This window comes from Chenopodium album, chromosome 5 (assembly GCF_948465745.1).
Source record: "Chenopodium album chromosome 5, dcCheAlbu1.1, whole genome shotgun sequence".
Lineage (NCBI taxonomy): Eukaryota > Viridiplantae > Streptophyta > Magnoliopsida > Caryophyllales > Amaranthaceae > Chenopodium > Chenopodium album.
Genome location: NC_137838.1, coordinates 57,398,251 through 57,419,071, shown reverse-complemented (window position 1 = coordinate 57,419,071; position 20,821 = coordinate 57,398,251). Strand labels below are relative to the sequence as shown.

The 20,821-nt window shown below is 36.8% G+C and overlaps 1 long non-coding RNA gene across 1 annotated transcript; it reads right to left on the bottom strand.

Annotated features, from left to right (window-relative positions):
• Positions 1–15,356: 15,356 nt before the first annotated feature.
• LOC145630780 (uncharacterized) lies at positions 15,357–19,138 on the bottom strand. The gene is made up of 5 exons (XR_014112245.1): positions 18,886–19,138; positions 17,202–17,240; positions 16,415–16,687; positions 15,867–15,949; positions 15,357–15,764 (listed from the first exon to the last, which is right to left on the bottom strand). It is a non-coding gene; the product is annotated as an uncharacterized LOC145630780 (long non-coding RNA).
• Positions 19,139–20,821: the final 1,683 nt, after the last annotated feature.

Below are 20,821 nucleotides of genomic sequence, written 5' to 3'. Positions count from 1 at the left end.
AATATTTCTATTGCAGAAATAATAGGTATGCACCCTTTTCACCCACATATTGTCCGCTTTATGAGCAAGATCCCAAAGAATCATACAAATAGCAACTTTATTCCAATCACCAAGAGAGGTAATATTCCAGCCACCACACACCTTAGGAAGAGTCATATGATGCCAGAAGACAGGAGCCTTTTTTGCATAAGTGTTCTTCCCAGTCCAAAGAAAAATCCTGAACTTAGATTTAATTTCCCTAAGAATCTTCTTAAGTAAGATGAAAATTTGAGCCCAATAAACCTAAATACCAAAAAGAACACTTTTGAGAAGCTGTAACCTACCAGCATAAGACAAGTTTCTAGAAGTCCAGCATCCAATCCTAGTAGTAACCCTTTTAACCAAAGGTCTACAATGAGCAACAGTTAGCTTTTTAGAAGACAAGGGCACCCCAAGCTATCTAAAAGGCAAGCTACCTCTACTCATGCCAAGAGCACCTTGAAGCTAATCTTTATCAAAATCAGAGATGCCTCCAAAATAAACCTCACTCTTACTTAAATTAGCCATCAGACCAGAAGCACAAGAGAATTTTTTGAAAGCCTGCAAGAGAAGCTGAATAGAGATGGAATCAGCCCTAGAGAAGAGGAGAAGATCATCTGCAAACATCATGTGGGTAATACCTAATTTCTCACATCTAAGATGAAAGTTGAAATTAGGATTCCCAGTCATCTCCTTAAGGCACCTAGAAAGGTACTCCATACATAGAGAAAAAAGAAAAGGAGACATAGGATCTCCTTGTCTAATACCCTTTTTGGCAGGAAAAGGCTTAGCAGAAAAACCATTAACCATCACAGAGTAAGAGACAGAACAAACACAAGTCATAATCCACTTCACAACTGTATGAGGGAAACCAAGCTCTTCTAAAACAGTCTGCAAAAAGGGCCATTTAACTGAGTCATAGGCCATTCTCAAGTCAATCTTAATCATGCACCTAGGAGAAACAAACTTATGAGAGTAGCCTTTGATCAATTCAGTAAACAAAAGAATATTGTCACCAATGTGCTTACCCGGGATAAACCCAGCTTGAGCATCATTAATAACAGTCCCCACCACTTTAGAGATTCTGTTTGTGAGAACTTTAGAGATCAACTTGTACAACATGGTACAATAAGCAATAGGCCTAAACTCTTTGACATAAGAAGGATGCTGGACCTTAGGCACTAAGGTGATTGTTGTACAATTCCACTGTTTAGCAATGACACCAGTCTCAAAGAAAGAGAAGATAGCAGCATAAATGTCAGTTTTGATCATAGGCCACACCTTTTTGAAGAAAACAACATTGAAACCATCTATACCAGGCGCCTTATCATCTCCAATCTCAGCTAGAGCATTATCAATCTCAGAAGTGGTAACAACAGCAGTTAGAATGTATATAGAGCCAGAACTGAGTTGAGTACCTTTCCTAATAGTGGCCAAATCAACAGCAGGGAGAGAGTTAGCACTAGAACCAAGGAGCCCTTTGTAAAATCCCACAATCTCATTTTCAATAAGCACAGGTCTTTCAAAAGGATATCATCCTCGGTGAAGATAGAATCAATTCTATTTCTACCTTGCATGTGCTTCATAACAGAAAAGAAGTAGTGAGAACTTGAGTCCCCCAGCTTAATCCAATCAACCCTAGATTTTTGCTTATAAATGGACTCTTGGATATACATCCAATGCTTCACCATATTTACAGCTTCAGCCTCTTTAACATGGAGGTCAAAGTTAGAATAGTCCACAGCAAGCTGGTCTTGAATAGCTTTCAAAGAAGCAAGAGCCATATCAACTTTCTCATCAACATTAGCAAAATACTTAGTGTTCAGATTTTTCAGGTTATTTTTAACAGTTTTCAAATTCTGCCAAATAGTAACCATAGTAGATGAATCTGTAACACCATGCCAGCTATTCTTCACAATAGAACAAAAATCAACATGATCAGCTAGGCAATTAAGAAACCTAAAAGGTCTCCCCTTAGCAGGAACAAATCTACACACTTCAACCAAGAGGGGATTATGATCAGAAAAAAGAGGAGGAAGATAGATGGATTCAACATGAGCATAATTGTTCATCCAAGCCTGATTCACAAGCCCCTTGTCAATCCTTGTAGCAGTTCTAGTAGCACCATGACCCTTATTAGACCAAGAGTAGAAAGAACCTTTGCTCTTGATTTCACAAAGATCAAGATTGTCAACAAAACTTCTGAAATTATTAAACTCATATTAGTGACAGCATTATCATTAATTCTATCATAAGAATTGAGGACAGAATTAAAATCACCAATAATAAGCCAAAGATGTAACCTGTCATGAATAGAATGCAGGCCATACACAAAGGTACAGAAAATCTGATGCTGAAGATCTTTAGAGCTAATTTGGACATGAATGAACTGCTCATGAGAGGAGAGGACTGATAGATTAACCTTGTCGTGCAACCAGCCAACCCAGAGTCTACCCCTATGATAAGAGGAGTAGTTACAAAACCAAGACCAAGTAGGCCCAAATTTCTTCTGAAGCTTAACACTCTTATCACATTTAACCTTAGTTTCCATGATACCAATAACATCCACAAACTGTTCAGCTAGTAGTTTCTTAACAGAAACTACTTTGCAGGGATTATTTAGACCCCTGATATTCCAAAAGAGGATAATCATGACCCCAGAGTGGGATTACCATCACCCCCGATAGGAACAAAACCTCCAGCACCATCACCATCCTTAATCAAAGCAGCATAAGTATTAGAATTAGGAACATTAGTAAAAATAGGAGGATTACTATGACTTCTATGTTTCCTTCTCACCACTCTCCAATCATTATCAGAATTAGCTTGCAAAGTAGTTGGGGCAGGAGTGAAAACACCAACATTATGAACAGTACTATTACCCCCAGATTTAGGCAGACTAGGAACATGTGCAGGAACAGTGGCAGTTTGGGGCTTAGCAATCCAAACCTTTGCTTGCTGCTGAGGCTGCTCCTTAGAATCTACCTGCTTCTTTTGAGGCTGAGTCTTCCTAGGAATAGTACAGTCATGACCCACTTTGTTACACTTGCTGCAAAAAGGGGGTGTCCATTCAAAAACAACCCTTTGTTCAATCTAAACACCATATGGACTCTCAAACCACATAGTCTTGGGCAAAGCCTTGGTTACATCAACTTCAATGAGCAACCTAGCAAAAGAGACCCTCAACTGTTTTGAAGTACATTCATCAGCACATATAGGGACTCCTAAGACACTTCCCAGTCTGCTCAAAGTGTCCACACCCCAGCAATTCAGAGGTAAGTTAGGTAACTTAACCCATATAGGAACACTTCTCAAAACCTCAGCATGAAAATCAAATTTCTCAGGCCAAGGCTTAATAATAGCTGCCTTACCAAAGAACATATGTGGACTAGCACTAAGAATAACATTCATATCATCAGAATTTTGCATTTTAATCAGAAAATAGCCATCATCATGCCAAAACACATCCGGTTTAGCTACATCACTCCAATTCTCAGCAATATATCTATGAACAGCAGCAATAGTAGGATAATAGCTTATTACATAAAAAAACTACAGAGTTCTTCCACTTGAGATTAATTGCATTAATTTCAGCCTGCTGTAATTGGGCAACAAATTTGCCATATTTGAGCACAGGAGCCACAAAAGAGAGGTAGCATTTATTTTCCTGCATATGATCATTTCATTACATTGCAATAAAAAAAAAATATTGTCGAACTAAGCACAAGGTATACCAATGATTTGAGGCACCTCTTGTAGCCACATCATATCACCTTTCACCCTTCAAATATGCAATCCTTTTTTGATAAACCACTTTGAGCCTCGTCTAACGATAAACCTTACATTTTTAAACCCATATCTACCTAACCTTGGGATGGGATGGTGTGCAACTTATGCAATTTTCAATTTCATAAAAACTTTGAGTGACTTCAAAAGATTAAAATAGCAAAAAATTAAAAAAAAACATTAAAAGTGTACAAAAGGGAAAGTGTTCAAATGTCTTTGACATGGACATGTCTTTGATATGAACACGTCTCGAATTGTGTTTCTTATCGAGCGCTCGGTACCGTGCCTGAGAAACATGAATGCCAAGTGAGTGATAGACCACATGATCTAGATTGCCTACACTTATAAAAATAAAATAAATAAAGGGAAAAAAAAGAGCTAAACCTCAAGCATGAAAATACAATTATTCAAAAAGCAAAGTTGCAAACCTTGGAGGCTTATCTAGGGTCTTGAGTCTTTTATGCCCTTCTTCTTCAACCTTTAGCCTAACCACGTTACAACCCTTAAAAAACCTTCTTGAGGTATACACACACTTGTGCGAGGTTCGGCTAAAGCTACGTTCGGCCTGATTCCTAACGGATACGTAGGCAACCTCACAAAGGGGTGCAGCCGTAATAAAAATGCATTCGCATTCACACATCATGATCATATCAAGGGATCTCCTATACTCATCCCTATTTACTTAGAGTTAGACTTGGGGGCTTGATCCTTATATTATTAGCTTACCCAACATAAGAGTCACCATCATTTGACTCTATTCAATATATTTTCCATACACTTAGCCCTTGCAGCCTAACCTTAGTGTCACATTCACACACTGCACAGATACATGACCAAATAGTCTTCCCCTTAGGAACCCTCTGTCATGAAATCTTAACACGACATTAAAGCATGCCTTGTCATATCAAAATATCTCATCACTTGTAATCGTTATCGCGTCACGAAGGATGAAGTGCTTAGCCTCCGTGCCTAAGTTACCTACATACTTTTATTATTGAGTCAACTAGGATAGCCTAGGATGAATTAACCTTTGCACCTTGTGAGTCATGTACGTTGAGTCATGTTGTGTCATATCATCTCGAGTTTAGTCTAACGTATGTTAAACACTTTGAGTCGAGTCATGACAAGTCATGTGTGCTAAAAACACATTAAGTCTTAATTGAGCCTTAGGACAGTCCTAAGATATTTAAAGAGATGAGCAAAGTCCTACAGTCAAAAATATAAATACAGGTACAATCCAAAGAGCAAACGAGTAAGAATATTCCCGGATTTTTTTTTAAAAAACCATAAATATAAGTGTATGAGATTCTTCTAGGGATAAGTGGGGGTTAAGCAAATCTTACAAATTAGAGATGAAGAGCTTTAATTTAAGCAGATTTAGTTGAAAGGAAACAACCAAGTTGAAGGTTCAGAGCGAAACCAGGCAATGAACAGTAGTAGCATAAGGAAAGAGGATTTATCTAGAAATCTCGAATGCAACGCCTGATGACAAAATTGTCGCCTGGCGATAAGCAAAAACTGCGGCGACAAGTCCTTCAAGTAGGCGCTGGTACGACAACAAAGTGTGTGGCCATGTAATATGGTTATGTGGACCTCGTGCAGCAGTTTGGGCTTCTTAGTACGCAAGTTTGCCCCTCTAAGAAACTTAACATGATCTAGTTATCAACTCGATTACAATCACATTAAGTGATCAACCGGATAAATGATCGTCTCACTTAGCTTAAAGCGCCTAAGCATTGGCTCGTTGGAGGCACCGATATAATGGTTCATAAACAGCAGAGGCACCGACATAATGGTTCACAAGCAGCAAAAGCGCCGACGTACTGGCTTAGAGGAAGCAAAGTTCAAGCGAGTTTTTAAGGAGTGACAAGCGTTAATCTTCGGTAATTTTCTTCGGAACGTTATCGCAACCACTGGAGATGACTTCAAGTGAAGATATCTTCGATAGCATTCCCTAGCTTGCGGTGGGTTGTCACAAACAACTGGAGGTTATTTCAAACATAGTTATCTTTGATCATATTCCCTGGCTTGGGGAGAATGGTCACAAGGCGGTAGAAGATCGTTTCAAGCGAAGCAATCTTCGATAGTGTTGTCTAGCTTGCAGAAGACTATCACGGCGGAAATTGGAGGCAGTTACAAGCGTAGAAGTCTTCAGGCGGTATCCTCTAGCTTGGGGAAGATCGTCAAAACAAACAGTTGGACGGCGTTCCCCTAGCTTTTGGAAGGTTGTCACAACAACAGCAATGCAACAGCAACAAATCAGTTACCTACAGAGACGTGTGCTCGACGGTACAAGATACGCGTGCTCGACGGTACAAGATACGCGTTTCTTAACTCTTTATCTGTTTAAATAATGCTAGTTTTGCAGGTATCGGCGTAACAAGAGTGATTTAAAATCGCAGAACGTTCTGAATCATTCTCCGTCCCTATTGCTACTTTGACTTTTGTTTTCGAAACTCGCGTTTCTCCAAACTCAATCAAAGTGGGGATTCTGTAGACACCCATTTGTGTCTCCCCAAAACAAAACCCAGTGATGAGTACCTTTCATGTCGAATCATAATCGAATGAAGTGAGAGTGTGGAAAGTCTAGTGTTGCGGTTATTTTTTATTTCTTTTCTTTCTCTCTGATTTTGAAAAGCTATTTTGAGAAAACAGCCAATCCAGTTTTTTTTGGTCCATGGAAAGGGTTCAATAATATTGTAGTTGGGTAGGGTTCAAAAAGAGTTTTCCAACGATATATTATAAGCCCAATTCCGATGAATAATGAGAAAGTTATGGCCAAATTACTAAACTGGGCCCGGTTTGATATTTATATGCGGCCCAATGATCTAAAGGAGGGCCTAATATTGATTTATCATTCCTAATGCAATTAGAATTTCTTATAGTCTTCTAGATTCTTCTAGAAGATTCTTTTCATTCCTAATTTAATTAGCATTAATTAAATTAGCAATACGGTTTTGCCCTTTCGTACGACTAAATTTTATCAAAATAAGAAAACGCGTGGAAATTTATTTCCAGTGTCTGGCGACAGGACTAGCGTTTGGCGACAGACCTGGCGTCTGGCGCCAGGCCTAGCGTTTGGCGCTGCACTCCAGCACCTGGCAACAGGCGCGTGTTTGGCGCTGCGGTCGTGTTTTATTCTTTTGGAAACTCTGATTCTTTTTTATCATATCCGGCCGATTTTCTCTACAAATAGCCTCCTAAAACCTCCGTTTTTAATCACCAACTCTCATCAAGAATCTTGATTACTCTCTCTCTCTCTCTCTCTCTCTCTCTCTTTTCTAAACTAGCCTTTTGCATACAAAATTCCGCATTCACATAATCTGGAAACATCTAGCCAAGTTCGAAGTTATCTTCGCCCTAGACGTGAAAGGTTTTTAATCTGAGGGTTTGGTCCCAAATCTCTCTTTCAATTATTTAATTTAATTTTTTTGTTTATTATTTTCCTTAAAGTTACTAAAGAGTGTATTTTGTTATTAGAAAGAGGTACGAGGCATCTAAGTAAGTGCTTTAATTGATTTATTGATATTATGATATAGAAATCATGCTTAGGATGTTTTATTGCTTACAAGTATCATATTGAGGGTAACAACTACAATTTCTAATATCAAATATGACAATTGTGATTTCTGCGATGCTTCCTATGTTCTTCCTAATATATTCATGTTAATATCATGTTAGGTTTATAGCTTTGATTTTTATTGTTTAGTGACATCCTAGGGTTTGTTATTAATCTTGTTAGTATCATGCCTAGGATCTTGCTATTGTTATGCTTTATTGTTAACATGATTATGGTTATTATTATTATTATTATTTTGATCATGATTATCATGTTGCTTGATATATATATTTATTGTTATTGCTTGATCACGCCTTTTATGCATGTTTAAAGGGAAATGATACTTGTAATCACGCTTAATAAGACAATTAATAATCTTGTTTAGGGTTAATTTGATTATAATTCAAGTGATCGCCAATAATAGTTTTATTTGTGCATTAATATTCAACCAACATAGATTAAACAGGTTTAGGTTAATCCTATTGATTGCATATTAGTCAGAAAACGCACATGAATACGATCAGAATAAAGTAGAGGCCTATTATAAGGGCAGGTTTAATCTCTTTTAGGTTGGATTTGTACCTTCATCCCCGAACTTCCAGTCATGGTTCCAAACCTATTGGAGTTAACGATCTCATGGATCGTTAAGGGGTGTAACCTTCACCTCGTGAACAGTTTACAATTTCCTAAAACTTGTCGGCGACTCTTTTTCTCTAGCTTCTTTCCCTTTGGACGCCACCATGCTTAAGTGTATGATCACAATGGGGTTCAAGTTTGGGGTAATGCTTGAAATATTCCCTACACTATGCATGTTGTAGTTCATCTTGAACTGATCATAGCCTTTGTGAAGGGAATGGAGAATGATGTCAATAGCCATCTTAGTTGAATACCCCGCATCAAGCCTTCCCATGTTCTCAAATAAACCGATCATTTTGAGTACATGTGGCTGATTCGCTCTCCTTTCTTGAGCTTAGTCTCATGGATCTACCTTTGGTTTCCAAACCTTTCTGTTCAAGATTGCTCTTGAAACATATTTTGAAGCTTAGATATCATCTCATAGGCCGATTCCTTCTCGAAGAAGGTTTTCAGAAGGTCATGAGACATAGTGGCTAGCATTATGCACTTGACATCCCGATCGGCCACTTGCCATCGGTTAAGGGCGGCCTGAGTTACTTCCTCATTAGGAGCCTCGGGCATTTCCTCATCAAGGACATACTCTCTCTCTGTTCTTGCATAAGAACAATGCAAATTTCTTTGCCAATCAAGAAAATTTGACCCACTCAACTTCTCCTTGTCGAGAATTGAGCGTAATGAAAACTAGTTGTTCGAGTTGTTTGAAGACATGATTCTACAATTGAAAGAATTTGAAATGAAAAACCATTCATAACATTCAAATAAGATTGAATTTAATTCATGCATATTTCAAACTTATTTAACGTCTTATTTACACATAAAATTGTCCCTATTTTTTGAAAATAAGGCGAATAGGCGATTCCAATATCCAAGGGATCAACAAGTAATTAGGCATGCTTTGGCTTGTCCTAACATTTGTTACCCCAAGGTAAGCATTGCCTTGCTAATGGCTCTGAGGCATTCTTGGTTAGATAATCGTCACATCTAATGCGCCTTGACGATATATCTCTTTTGCCACGATATGAGAAGACTCCTCACTCATATCGATGAGTTCAACCAAAACCAACATGCACACCCGGTGTGCCTTACATTCCTTGGAGTAGTGATGGTGCCTCGCTTTAGTGTAGCCCACCATCACCCACGTTCGATTGGTAAGTGTTGTTTTGGAAAGACAAGTTTTACTCAATATTCTTAGGGACCTAGGATTTCTATGTTGGTTGATTTTAGTGAACTTAATTAATCATTGCAACATAATGAAAAACTAAGCATGCATCTGATATATCATTAATATAAAAGCATAAGCATAAATATATATAAAGCATAAGCATTTGATGCATATTGGCAACTAGCATGACCCCTTGAATTCTTCAAGTCTTCCAAAGGTCTTCATTAGCAACTTCATGGCTTCGTCTTCCAAGAACCTCCATCTTAAAGACTTGACCAAAATTATTCAACTACTAGTATCTAAAATTTGGACTAATCTAAATATTAAGGTACAAAAATATTGAACGGTGCGTAGACCATATTTTGATTTACAAAAATACATCACGTATTTTCTATCCTAATATAATCGGGCCCCACTAGTTGCCATTTCATAAAACCTGTGACAAAATATACTTTCCATTCATCCATTCACTATTTGTGAATGACCCATGCATTTTACAACGATAAACAAGCAACAATGCATAAACACGCGATAACTAGTAACTAATCTAGGTGGTTAATCCGATTAACACGCATAATTAAAACTAGTCAAAGTTGTTTAATCGATTATGTAATTAGCGCAATTAATAATTGAAGCTCATATTAAATCCCACATCCATCTGAATTAATCCTATTAATAAATCTGGTAAACCCAATTATTTGCCAAAATTGAATTTTTGCAAATGCCGCTCAAAAATCGAGGCCTAGCCTCCAAAAATTTATTAAAATAATTAGAACAAAATTATATTAATAATAATAATTAAAATGAAAAAATAAGCAAACACGAAGCCAACCGCACTCAAGTGGCTCACGCACTACATGCGTGCCATATGAAAGCCAAGGTCGTCTAGCAACCCCGAACTATGCGGCTCGGTGCATGTCTCTCCACCACCCCACGTAGCACTAGCTAGGTTGAGCCTAGTAGCGTTTGCTACGGGTTACCTGGTGCTAGGCACATGCCCACGGCTGCTTGCCCCACCAAGCATACACTAGTCATAACCCACGCATAGCCGCACCAAGCAGCACCACACACTCCCTGCCCAAGCAGCACGCACCTCAAGCCACGCTCGCACAATGATGCACGCATAGCAGTGCGCTGTGCTAGCATGGTGCGCCATGTTGCTGGTCAGCAGGCAGCAGCCATGCCTTGTGATGTTTGGCACGTACCAAGCACACCGACCCTTGGCAGCCACATGTGGGCTGCTTAACAACCCAGATGGCCCGAGGGTGATGTACCTTGGTTTTGCGTGCCACACTCTCGGGATTATAACCGGATTTTGCGTTAAATTTTAATTAATTCTAAATAGATTTTAGAATTAATATAATGAGCAATAATTGAAAATTAAACAAGTCCAACTTAAATAAAATTCAACCAAGTGCACTTAACTAAAACTATTTCCAAGAACCATTCTTTAATAAAATAGGTTTAACTTGGTGCAACAAAATAAAAGGGAAATTACTCACTATTAATTTAATTAATTTAAATTAATCTTGAGATTTTGACAAAATAAAAGGGAGTTGGAAAAATGAACACAAGTTCAATAAAATTCCAACTTTAATACTTGTGAATCCTTGAAAAATTATATCTTCCAATATAAATTTAAAACAAATTTCTATCACAAGTTTAAAACTTTATGATTCCAATCAACTTAAAAATGATTAAATCAACAAAGTTCAATAAAAATTCATGGAATTTAGCAACTCAAAGTTTCAATCACTTAACATAATTAAAGATGGAATCTTTAGTACTTAGAAGCCTAAAAAACAAAGATTTCACACTTTAATGCAATAAGTTTGCAATTATGTGAAAAATAAAACCAAAATGTCAAACACAAATTACTACAAAGTAATCATGCCTAAAGAGGTTTAAAATTTGCATACAAAATAAGGATTAAGCCAATTACATAACCAACATAAATATGCAATGAATTTTCAAGGTTGGAAAGACTTAAATATTTTTGTCAAAATAAAAAATCCCTTGAAAAGTGCATTTCTGGTTGTTATTTGGCTACAAACACATTCTTGAAAAGGTAAAACCATTTCCAGAATGCCTTTTCCATCAAAAATTCACTGTTTTTGGGCAAAAATCTGGGTTCGGGAGCTGAAGTCAGCTCTAATACGAGATTAAAATAAATAAACCAAACTACTAATCTTATTAGCAACTTAAAACCAGAAAAATTAGCCAAAAAACACCTTGAAAAAAAATATATGATTTTAAAAATAAACGAGCGAGGCTCCGATACCGCTGTTGGGGTTTGGTGAGTTTGACTCACCGTGGAAGGAAACCAGAACCAAGATCGCACTCGCAATAAATAATAAACAAAGCATAATTAACTTAATGACAAGATTAGGATAGTAATTATACCTTTGACACGTGCTTCGCCCGACCTAAAGGGGCTCTTACTTCAAAAGCAAATCTCGAAAGTACGATGACCTCCAACAGAAGTCCACCCATAACCCAACCACCAACAAGGGTCTAATGCCTTGGAGTTAGCAAGGCTCGACAAAAACCTGAGTAATAAATGTGTTCAAAGGTTTTCACAATGGTGATGCCTTTTTCAACACTTACTGAAGTGCTTTTCCCAATACCCCAAGTTTGGTATTTATAGGGAAGAGCAAGAGTGTGAAAAGTATTGAGGTTTGGTGAGTCCGACTCACCGCGGAAACAACCCCGACCCAAGGAACCACTCGTAATTAATAAAACCATAAAGCATAAATAAATAAACACAAGAAAAGGAAGAACGAATCATACCCTTGAAGCGAGGTTCGCCCTCTCTAAACGGGCTCTTACTTGAAAGCCTTGAGCACCGCAAATGTCGTGCCTCCAACGGTATCCACCCACAAAGGACGAACACGACTTTTTAGGTCCGCTACCTTGGAGTTAGCAAGGTCCGACCAAACCCCAAGTGTTAATGGAGTTTAAAAGTTTTTCCCAAAATATGGAATGCTCTTTCTAACTCCCACTCAAGCACTTTACTCCAAATCCCAAGGTTGGTATTTATAGAGGAAAGTATGAGTGGGAATTTCTATCCCATTAATGTGGGATCATGAAATTCCACAAATTAATTTAAAGCTAAATTTAATTAAAATTGCAAACTAATAATAAATCTACAAGTGGCATTACCATGTGAAATGGGTTGGTGAGGACCACATGGAGAGTAGGGGACCATACTTGCTCCCCACTCAATACTCTCCTTGGGCCACATGTCCTTACTCTCTTGCTCTCATATTCCTCAAGCTTCCCCATAGTGACCGGTCCTATGGCCAAGCCATGAGCCCAGCCCCGCACCAAGATGCGGGCTGCTGCTATGCGCGCAAGCCACGCACTTGGTGCGGGCTTTCTGCTGTGCGTGGCTTCTAGTGCGTGCGCTGCTAGCACGCCTAGCTTACAACAGCTAGCTGCTGCACGCACCACGTGCACGCGGCTGCTATTTGCTGCTGTGCGTGGCTGCTAGCACGGTGCGCTTGCTAGCCACCTATGCTTGGACATTTTTGCCCCTAGAATTCGGATGCTCAGGGCACTCCGATGCTAGGGGTATTTTGGGAATATGGTCGATTTAATATTATTTTACGCGTCTCGTCTGTTAATTATTTTTGGCTCGACTTCCGATGATCGGTTTTGACGCTCCAAGCTCGAATTACCGACGTCTAAATATTTAACACTCGGGCGACGAATTAATTTCTTCCGAATTAATTCGTCTAGTTGGTTCGTATATTTTGCTTGGGTGTGACCCGAAGGGTTCAGTCAAGATTAAGCTATAATAATAATTATATTAATATTACTGATCGGAAGCTGCCTCCACAAAGGCATTCCGATCACTTGACCTTACTGAATATATTAGCTTTCTAATAATTCTGAACTCGCTATCAGAATAATATACTTGTTCGAAGGACACCATTCCTTTCAATCTCCCACTTGTCCTTCCGGACAAGTGTGCATTTAGTGTATAGCCCCAAAAAACGTGAAAGTGTCATTCCATTAATATATTCAAGACATCAAAAGAAAAGTCTTGGTTGATGAAAACGACGTCCAACGTCGGAAATACATTAAAAGTATGGTGCATAAAACTAAATAAGTTCTACTTCTTTAGACAAAACATGAGATTACAAGTTTTCTTGGATAGATCACCTTAATCCTACTTGTGTACTCATTTCCACATGAAAAAGCACCGCTCACTTGGTTCCTAAAAAAGGAGTGTATTGTTAGTCAATTTTTCGGTATCTAATACCTTTTAAAATTGCTTATATTCAAGTGTTTAAGATGATACCTGAGTTTGAGGTTACTTTTCCTTTCGCCTCATCATCCAGATACTTGCTGCATTCTCTTTTGTAGTGTCCAGGGTTACCACAATATAAGCAGCACATCTTCCTCTTGTCTTTGAACTCCTTCTTCCTTGGTCTAAGGGCAAAGTTAGCCTTCTTGCAAGAATAGGTCTTTTTGTGCTCTTGGATGACTTCCCTTAAGGACAGTGTATCCCTATTGGCGGTGAGACGCATTTTAAGCCCCACATATCCCGAGTGAAGAGAGCTAAGAAGCATGTGAGCCGCTTGCTCGTCTTCTACTGGTTTGCCAATTAGCTCCAGATGGTTGAATAGCCTTGTCATGTTAATTACATGAGCTTGAAGTGGCATTCCGGGCCTAAGTCTCGCATTGTAGACTTTTCTCCACACCTCTTGTCTTTCTTTCGAGAGACAACCATCTTGCGGTGGCTTGATCCTTATTTTGGAGAGTGACCTAGTCACATCCTCCACCTGACCATCATAATTGCCCCTAGAACTTTTAGTGACCCTCAAATTGACTACGTCCTCAAGAGCTTTGAGCATCATGTCCGGAAAATAGCCGGAGAAAATCTCCTTGCATGGAACCGGGATGGAGTTTGCCATGAGTTTCGAAACTCTCTTGCGATCCATGCTCCATTCTTCATGAGCTTCATCACTCATGATCCCTTTCGAGTAGAAACTGGGGATCGGAGTGTCCAAGATATGCTCTAGGTAGAAATTTCAAAGTGTCTTTCGGAGTTCATCTTCCCATTCCTTAAAGTTCACCAAATTGAGCAAAAATGGTAACTTTTCGGGAAGTTCCGGGTACATAAGGTCGTTGTCATTAGTTGAAGACATGATTCTACAATTGAAAGAATTTTAATGAAAAACCATTCAAAATTACTTAAATAAGATTGAATTTTATTCATGCAAATTTTCAATACTTATTGAACGTCTTATTTACACGTAAAATTGTCCCTATTTTGTGAAAATAAGGCGATTCCAAGATCCGAAAAAACAAAGAGTGGTTAAGCATGCTTTGGCTTGTCTTAACACTCAATCTTCTAGGGTTAGCATTGCCTTGCTAATGGCTCTAAGCCACTCTTGGTTAGACAATCGTCGCATCTAATGCATCTTTGACGATGTATCTCTTTTGCCACGGTATGTGAGGACACCTCACTCATACCGATGAGTTAACCCAAATCAACGTGCACACCCGGTGTGCCTTATGAGCCTTGGAGAAGTGATGGCACCTCGCTTTGGTGTAGCCTACCATCACCCTCGTTCGGTTGGTAAGTGTTGTTTTGGAAAGGCAAGTTTGACTCAATATTATTAGGGACTTAGGATTTCTATGTTGGTTGATTTAAGTGAACTTAACTAATCATCGCAACATAAAGAAATCCTAAAAATGCATCTGACGAATAATTCACATGTATATTTACATAATTAACCTTAAGTAACACCCTAAAAGTGTTACATAAAATGGTATAAGTGTTATTATAGACAATAGGTAACACTTTAGTGGGTGATACATCCGCCCATGTTACCTAAGGTCTTATGTAACACTTTGGGTAATATATGGTAACACTTTTAATAGTGTTACTATAAAACATCTTATGTAACACTTTTTATATTATTAGTATCATTTTTATAGTGTTACTTTTTAATTCTTATGTAACACTTAATTATCTCTAGTAACATTTTCCAATCATATAGTAACACTTTATCATACTTTATGTATCACTTTTGCAAACTAATATAACACCTTGTCGATTATTAGGTAACATTTTACAATCATCTTTTGACATTAAGTATCACTATATTTTACATTATGTATCACTTGTATATTAAAATGTACAACCATGACACAAACGTATAATTAACATATACGATAAACAATAATTGGAATTGATAAAATTTCATATATCCTTCCCAAAAAAAAAACCATAAACACCAATTTTTTATCTCGCTAAACAATCTAATAATAAAAAATAAAAATAAGATATCAATTTCGCCACCAAATTCCAAACAGAATAGGCAAAATCACAATCAGCGTAGTTGCAAACAAACATCATTAATAATTGAAGACAGTAGCATTTTGTAGCTAGCTCGGTAGCAGTAGCAGACATCAATTACAACAGCAGATCACCTTAACAGCAGTAGTCAGCAGTAACAATGACAACAACAACAGCATACAACTCTTTGCTTTAGACAAGGCATCATGAAAAGAAAGACAGGATTTCATCCACCAATGCAATCTCATATAAGGAGTTGCACATGTTCTGTCTTTAGCCATGTTGAGTTCCTGCACACACAACCAAAAGAAAATGAACATTCCACTTAGCTAAAAAAACCAACTTGTTACGACTAATTTATGCTAGAAAATGATACTGCACCAACTGCTTACATTCTTACATGATCCAATGGCGACACTGAACCAACTGCTTACATTCTTACATGATCCATTGGTGACACTGTACCCTGTATAACCTGGTTATTCAGGATAATGATTGTCTACATATAATGTGATAGCCATTAAAGCTTCATTTGCACGAGAGGTCAAGAAACATATACATAAATTAATGAGCTAAGTAATTGAGACCTTAACTAACATATTGTTCCCGGACACAAAATAATGTAGAGTTATTATACTAGAGAAAACCCAAAACATAAAATTTATGCATCAATTCAAACAAAATATAGAATAGAAAAATTTTCATAATTGTTCTTTTTCTATTCACGACTGTCTAAAAATAACATTCCAATTATAGAATTATTCATGTTAGTATATACTTATCTATCATTAACCAAGCCTTGTAACATTTAAAAATCCAAAATATCTTAACCTATACAACCAGATCAAAATAACCAAATCAATAATAGAGTCTAATAAGTATATGAAATTTTGACTCTACATTTAATATAAATGAGAGTATATATGAAAAGAAAGCATACCCATAAACACTCAAATTGAGTAGCAGCAACTCACCAACTACCGTTATCAAACAACACCACAATTTCATTTTCTTCTCCCACTTTCTCTTACTCCACTCTAGCAATATCCACACATAAATAAAGAAAGAAAATTTTTATTTATCTAACAAAAACAGACGAGGAGACCCATTGTTATTTTACCAGCCAATATTCCTTTCCCTCTTTCTTGCCATAGAACCCTTGCTGAAACCCAACTACTTTTCACACTTTACTTTGTCATACCATTCAATGTCCCTAGAACAAGAAATACTTGTTTTAAGAAAAAAATACAAAGAAAATAAATGTTACTACATTAAATTTCTAAATGGCAGGAAAGAGAGTATTAAAAATACTGATATCACAACCCAAATGGTAAAAAATTATACAATGAATATTAGAACTAAGAGTATAAGAGTAGACTTTATATATACTTTCAACAAGTCACATGCATTTAGGAAGTTCTCATGGCAATATGGTATCATATGATTAATGTCGGAAATAGCCTTGGCATCCGACATAATATCAGGTTGTCAGGCTACAAATAACAAACTATGTGATCCTAATCATCTGTGGGAATTTGAAGAATTAATAAATGGGAAAATTATTTCCAAAAAATATAAGCATCAAAACTGCAGCATCAAATTTACAGAATTAATATAAGCCAAAAGTGGAAATTTTTTTAGAAGATATAAGCATCAAAACTGAAAAAATGGAATGAAATAAAATGAGAAATTAGTTTCAAAAAATATAATCACTTTCTTTTACTCACCGTATCAAACATTCCCACTAGTCCATAGTCCGTCCAAACCTTGACCAAAAGAAAAAAGGCAAAGAGATAACGGAAAAGTCTAGAATGAAATGCATGATTCATAAAGCTTAAAAATATAAGGCAGTTTAGGTTTGAAAGAAAAACAAAAGCTATATAAAGAACAAGTACAGTGATTCATGATATGTATGTAGCCACTATACAATCAATTTGGAGTTATAAGGTAAAATATCCCTTACACCAGGACAAGCATTGAACTACAAAACAGGCTATAAAATTCACAATTTCTAGAAGTACTTACTTGCCAATAGCAAATATATAACAAACAAGAGATGCTCTCTATATTCGTAGAGGGGGGGGGGGGGGGGTTTGGGGTAATTTAAGTATAAATTCATCTTTATTTTATTTAAATTAAATGCTCTTTTTTTTCATTCCTCATAAAACTCTTTTTTATGAATTCAAATGTGAGATTTGAATACACAATGAAGGCATGAAGACAAATCAATTATCTACATTGAACTCTTACCTCCAATCTCACCAATCCACTGTAGGTAAGGGCAAGATGAATTAACCAAATAGACAAATCACCAAGGTCACCAATCCACTGAAGGTAAGGGCACGATGAATTAACCAAATAGTAAAGGTATTGCATAATTATATTTGCAACCTTTGTCTTGCCTGCTCTACTCTTGTTTCTAACTGATATGGATTTTCTTGCATTAAGTGTCATTCAATAAGATTTGAACTCAAAATTGGTCATATAGATATATATATAAACGTAAAATTAGTCACATATATAAAATTGGTCACCTCATTCTATAATGTTAATTGTCCTAGTCAAAAATATCAATCAACAAATAATTCACAATATAATCACCAGGATTAACAGAAAACCCATCAAGATCTTGTTTGCTAAAACCTCATCAATTAGTCGATTTATATCAAATAGAGAATTGACATCTTCAATGATAGCTAAAATGTCATAAGTCCATAGTTTATGAAATTATATCGGAACTTTTCTCAAATTTCTAGAATACAAATTCAATAAATCAAGGAATTCCATAAATCAATGTAGATATTCAGCCATCACTTAATTCGACTAACATCGTCAAAGCTTGACACAAGTATTGACGCTAGAATGTTAATTAACTCAAACAAATAAAATTAACCCAATTCAATAATTAGAGATTAATATATAAAAAACTAAAAATAAAAATAAAATAGCAAACCTAAGAGTTGTAGTTTTGACAGTAGCAGGAATAGCGACATGCATTAGATTGAATATCAAATATTATTCCTCCGATTATAACTAGCATTGCCTTTGATTTCTGCCCACAATTACTTGGATCCTTGACAAACTTAAGAAGATTAAATTCAGAAAAGAAAAATACAAACCTTAAATTGGTTAGATTAGTCAGCAAAGATTAAATTACAAGGTAAATCAAATTAGCAATAAATGAAAAGAAGAAAAAACAAAAATCCCAATTTCATCAAAATACTTCGACCAATTCAGATGCATGTAAAATTGAGTATGAAAATAGTGAAATTAAACATGTTAAATGGCAAATAACGTCAATTTAAGAAATCATCAACAAGATTAGAGAGAAGGAATTGAAACCCTAAGGTTAGCTAACTCAACTTCTTGTTAATAATGGAAAGGGAGAGGGAACGATGATGGAAGCCGAACCTAAACTTTAAGATAGAAGCCGCCGATGATGGAAGCCTAGAGGTGCCAATCGCTATCTTTGCCTCTTTGGAGGTGGTAATCACTGGAGCACGGAGTGTTTTATACATCTTTGGTTTGGAACATAGGTTGCGATGGAGGTAGGCTGCGGTGAACGGGGGCTATAGTGCAGCACTAGGAGCGAGATGGGGGTAGCGGTGAAAAAGAGGTGTCGAGGTGCAAATTCAAGAGAAAGAGAAAGGTTTATGGAGAAATCGAGAAATACAAGGGAGGAAGATAGGTTGTGACTTGTGAGGGTCTTTTTTATTTATATCAAATTAAGTTTTACAACTACGTGTTACAACCAAGTGATACCTAATATTAAAGTGTTACTATAAAGTGTTACCTAACATTAAAGTGTTACAAAAAATGTTACGTACTATCAAAATGTTACAAAAGTGTTACTTAGAAATCAAATAATCATGAAATTTTTAAAATGTTACCAATTGATGTTACTTAAGCCCAACTTTGTAGTAGTGTATATAAGCATAAAATATAAAGCGAAATTATAGATGCATATTTGCAACTAGCATGACCCCTTGAATTCTTCAAATCTTCAAAAGGTCTTCATTTGCAATTCAAAGCTTTGTCTTCCAAGATACGCCGTCTTCAAGACTTAACCAAACTATGCAAATACTAGTGTCTACGACTAGGAATAATCTAACTATTAAGGTACAAAAATACTTAACGGTGCGTAGACCGTATTTAGATTTACAAAAATACATAATGGCACGTTGTCCGTATTTTCTACCCTAATCGGGTCCCACTAGTTTCCATTTCATAAAACCAGTGAGAGAGAATATATATTCCATTCATCCATTCACTATTTATGAATGGCCCATGCAATTTACAATATCAAACAAGTAAAATGCATTTAAACAACGCGCGCACTAGTTACTTATCTAGGTGGTTAATCCGATTAACACGCCTAATTAAAACTAGTCAAAGTTGTTTAACCGATTATGTAATTTGACGTCATTAATTAATTGAAGCTCCCACTAAATTCCGCATTTCCCTTAATTAATCCAATTAATTAAGTCGGTAGCACCCAAACTTGTCAAAATAAAATTTTGCCAATGCCGCTTAAAACTGAGGCGTAGCCTCCCAAAATTTTAATTAAAATAAACAAAATTAATTAAAATAAATAAAACGGCAAAATAAGCAATATTAAGCCAACCGCATTTCATGTGGCTTTCGTTTTAAGCGTTTTGCCAAGGAAACTCGAATAATCGCGGCTCATGCAAACCAAGCATACTACGGCTATTCACCTTACCGCACCAAGCATATGCACACACAAAAAACTCCGCACACACGGCTCGCGGCAAGCAGCCATGGGCTGCTGCCACTGCCGCACGCGCACGCACAGCCATGGCTGCTAGTGCGTGGCTGCTGCGGCCGTGTGCTCCTACTGCGCGTGTGTCCGCACGCAAGGCGGGGCAACCACCTTGGCAGCCACATGCGGGCTGTTATGCAGCCTGGCTAGCCAAGGGTGGTTCTTTGCCTTGTTTTGCGTGCCATGGCCTCAGGATTTGATCCCATTTCGCGAGACATAATTAATTAATTCTAAATTAATTTTAGAACTAACTTAATGAGAAAAAAATAAAAATTTTAAACAAGTCTAACTTAATAAAATTTTAAAGTGCAAATAACCACAATAATTCTAAGAACCATTCTTAATTAAATTGGTTTAGCTTGGTGCAATAACAATGTTGAGGCAATTTCTCACTTTTAATTTAATCAATTTAAATTAAACATAAGAATTTGACAAAGTAAGGGGAAGTTGGAAAAATATGAACTTTAATGTTCAAATGAAAATTCCAACATCTAAATTTTGTGAATCCTTGAAAATTATATCTTCCAACATGAAGATAACCAAATTTCTATCACAAAATTGAAACTT